Below are 5,217 nucleotides of genomic sequence, written 5' to 3'. Positions count from 1 at the left end.
AAAACATATCATTACAACTAAATAATTCAACACATTTTAATTTAAACAATACGATCTAAGAATGGTATTTTTTACAAAAAGAAAAAAAAATATTATAAAAAAATTTTAATTATTTGATAATGTATGAAAATAAATGAAATATATATTTTTAAATATTTCCACATAATACACAAATATTGTAGTAATCATCATGATGTACAATCATACAACAATATGTAAACATAATTTGCAATTATTATTACTACACATTTAAAAATAGGCATATTGAAATTTATAAGGCGAAGTTTATGAAAAACATTTCATTTATAAAATACAAAATTTTTTATTACATATAATTAAAAGAAAAATATTATTATAAATGTAATGAAAAAAATAAAATGTATACTTATTGATGCAATTTACATCTAATTCAGTTTAACCTAGGACATGAAAAATGTAAATAAAAAGGGTTGTTGAGTCTATTATTTATATATTAAATGACAAATCCATATTATCATTGGAATATATTTTAACCATGCATATATACATCTAATTACTGTAGAAATAAATAATTTTTTTTATATTTATATAATTAAAACTGAACTATTATTTAAATATAACTATAAAATTTACATAATTTTCAAATTTATATATAGAATATTTTAATAGATAATAATTAAAAACATGCATGGTATATTCAAAAATAATTATTTATATCATTGTTGATGTATAATACCATAAATGCATTAAATAATATTTGTAATAGTATTATGTTCTTATATTCACATATTTAGATTTGTAGAATAATTCATTCAACGTATATATTTTTTATAACGCTTAAAAATATTGTTTAAACTTGTACATTTTATAATCCATTTTAGAATTATATAAAAAATATATAAAATAGTTATAGACACAACTAAAGTTACCTATTTATGTTATTCTAATAATTATAGATTAAATAATATAACTGGATAACATAAATAACAAACACAAACGAACAAATATAAAAGTACATGTTAAACATATATAATATAATCAATTCATAAATTTTATAATTACAAAATATAGTAATAGGGTATACAAGTGATATTAATGAAAATATAATATCTATGTTTTACATGTCTAAAAATTATTTTTCTTTGATCACTGAAAATTAAATATATCACCTTAAATTATGAGAACATCTAATAGTTTTTATAAAATAAATTGTCACATATGTGTATTTATAATAATATTATAAATATACATATAATAAATTAAAATAGATATTCCTAATGGAACAAATAGAAGTAGTATATAGTAATTATAATTCCTTTTTCTGAATTTTTCTATAAAACATTATTTTCTCTCTAACTGCGTAAATATATAAATCTTAAAAATATTGTATCTCACAAGTATCTTATATGTATATATATATATGTATTTTGTTTTTTGCCTAATATATATATATATATATATAAGTTTTAATACTAGTAAATATTTTTCATAGTATATTAAATAAGGTTGTATCTTTTTTTTCTTTCCTTGCATCATATATTTTTTGTTTCAAAAAATTTAGTTCATTTAGTTTAGAGTATATATATTTATACTTATCATTAAAATATTAATATACATGTATATTAATTTTCGTGTTTTATATTTTTTAATAATGAAGACAATAATATTAAAATAATTTTAATATTTTTATAGAAAAATATATGAATATATGATATGAATTATTAAAATTTATTTACGGAATGATATTTAAATATAACATTTTAGTATTCCTATAAAATATATCCTTATAACTTATATAATTAAAGATGTTGTATAAAGAATCGCATGTATATATAATCCATTGTAATAAATAAGAATTTATATAATAGGAAATATTATAAAGCTATATAATTTTTTTATATATAATTTCTATTCTTCCATTATTCTTAGAATAATATACGAAAGCACAATTTTGTAAGAGTAGGTTTTCATGTCATGTGTAACAAATTAAATGACTAATAAAAAAATAACTTATTTAGAAGAAATATATTTTCTAACAGCTACTGTTCCCAAATTTTATAAATAAATGACATTTTAATAAAAGAGAAACTTATATATATTCACATTTTACAGAATATATATATAAATATTTGGAATTTCTCAGTACGTTCTTAACTTGATTACAATTTTTAATCATATTAGCACATGTTTAATGTTGCTCATATATATAATGTGCATATCTAAATAAATATTTATTTTTTAATGCTTCAAGTTAAATTTATAATATGAATGACTATATAATAATATCATAAGATTTTATAGAGATATTAGCTTCATAAAAAAAAATGTTATATAAATAAATTCATAATAATATAAGCTATTATCTATATTTAATACAGTGTTCCCAGAAGGCTTTTTGAGTAATGTGTTAATATATATATATTATAATATAATGTTTTCATTATAATATAAAATAAATTCTATTGATGTGATCTTTTATTTAATAGCATATTTACATTTTGTAATCTATATAATAAATTATATACCTTATTTATTATAAGCTAAAATGAAAAAATTATTCCTCCAAAAATATTTTTATTAATACATTTAAAAAAATAATACAATAAGTTATAATTGGATAAAATTGATAATACATTAATTACAAGTTCATATATGTTAAGATATCATAAATAAAATGAACAGTATATATAAAATAATAATAAAAGTCTATAAAAATAAGATTCATATTACAAGCAAAAATTGAAATACGTATATTCTTATGACTATAATTCATTCACTGTTCATTGATATAATATTATATATATCAATTTATTTAACTATAAATAGCTTTTTTAATAACACCCAATCAACATAGTATATATTAATGTAATCGTGAAAATAACATATCAAAATATATGAGATGCAGTTTATACAAATTTCCTTAAATGTAATATAAAAATACATAATAACTAAACATTTAGAATTTATCAAATATAGAATTAATTTTTTTATTATTATTGTTTATATTATTATAAGCCATAGTAAAATAATAGATATAAGATAATAATATATTCTATTATAAAATTTAAAATAAAATATTGTAAAATATTTTTATATATATATTAACACACTTTGGCCCAATTCTTCAATTATATCTATTTATTACAAAATTATTATAGATATTAAGTATATATATTTATACATATATATATAAAAATGAATATAAATAATTATGAATATAAATATATATAATTATGATTACATTTGAAACCCAAAATAGTGTATGCAGGTTAATATACTATTTTTATTACATACATATGCTACATTATAAAATAATACGCATAAATTACACAAATATATATAAATAATATTCTATTATAAGTAATGATATATATTATACGAAAATTAAACCATAAATATAAATTTTGTTCCATTAATTCTATATTTTAATATGAAGGAAGAAATAAATATAGTCGAAAAGCTAATAATTATTTCTTGTAATTGAAGAAAAATTTTCATAAACAAAATAAAAAAATAAATAAAAATTCTCTAATATTTTATATTTATGTATATGCATCATTGAAATATATCCTATAAAAATATGAAATACAAATTTATTTGTTTGACTAGAATATACAAAAAAGAATCTATTAAAATTTTTATTATTAAATAAATATAAAAGAGTATACAATATTTTGTAATCCATTTAATTAGATTATATTTTAATTCCAGTTGTATCTTCATTTTATTTATATATTAGTTATTATAATTTTTCGTTTTTAATAGATCAGGACAAACATATTTTTATTTTTTTAATTACTAGTATGATTCTACAAAGTACTAGTAACTATTTCCCATATTATTATTATTGTATATTTATGTATCTTTATAATTTCATTAGTTTTTTAATATTACATTTATTTGAATTCCTTCATGAATAGTTTTCAGAATAATAATGAATAAATAAAAACATTATAAAAGATACAATACAAATAATTTAATGGGTTCTAATTCTCATTGACTAAAAAAATAACTAGAGAACAATCCTTACGATATAGAACATAATTTTACTTAATGAACTTAAATAATATATACAAAAAAATGTGTAATTACATATAATATGTTATGTGAAAAATGTTACATGAAATCAAAAACGTTATTTAGGAAAAAAAAAATTATATATTTAAGTAGTGTAAAAGTGCATAACGAGATTTCTAAAATTACATATAATGCATTATTCATATATATCATGCTTTACACAGTGGAACAATTTATAAAAGATATTGAAAATATTGCTGAATATAATAATATAAATATATAGAAAACAATGAAATGTTAACTCTTAAAATATACTCACTAAATTACATTATACAATATTAAATAACGAAATAATAACTTACATGTACATTAATATAACTCTATATAAAATTATTATAATAATATATTTTAAAAACATAATTAATCAATCCACAATATATAATTCATAATGAAAGTATAACTTACTTTTCGAATATATAAATATGTACTAATATATAAAAAAGCAAACTTAATAAAAAACTATAAAGCATTTTGTTAATGTATTCAGAAAAAATAACTTACTTTAAATTAGCAAGTTTTTAGCTAAAATAATGATCTTTTATTTTTTTCTAATTAAAACACACTCAAATAGATATCTCTTAAAAGAATATCATGTTTATTAACGTACACAATTAAAAAATATTGTATAAATGAATTAAAAGTATATAAATATTTTTATAAAGTTTTATTACAAAAGAATTAATCTATTATAAAATACATTATGTACACTACAACCTTGATTTTTATGCATTAATTTATATGAAAACACATATAAAATCATTAAAAATAATATAATATATTTATATAATGTTCTCGATAACAAGGACAAATGTATACATTTATAGGTATACACTCATAATCTGATCATATAAATATTGTTTTAAGAATATTTGTAATATAATTTTTAGCACGTGAATCTCATGTACATTGATTAAATAATTTAATGAGAAAGCAAAATAACTACTAATTAAATAGAAATATATTATATAAATATCAGTGATATATATAAAAGATATCCATATATATCAAATTTATAGTAAATTAATAAACATTTAATTCATAATAAAATATATATGACTTTATATAATTTCATTATATCATCATTTACTAAACACATCTTTGCAGAAACCACAATATTCCTTAAAAAACATTTTTCCTTTCTTCGCCTTTAATTTTTCATAT

Source organism: Plasmodium gonderi (assembly GCF_002157705.1).
Source record: "Plasmodium gonderi DNA, contig: Pgo-contig_33, whole genome shotgun sequence".
NCBI lineage: Eukaryota > Apicomplexa > Aconoidasida > Haemosporida > Plasmodiidae > Plasmodium > Plasmodium gonderi.
This window is presented reverse-complemented; position numbering follows the sequence as displayed.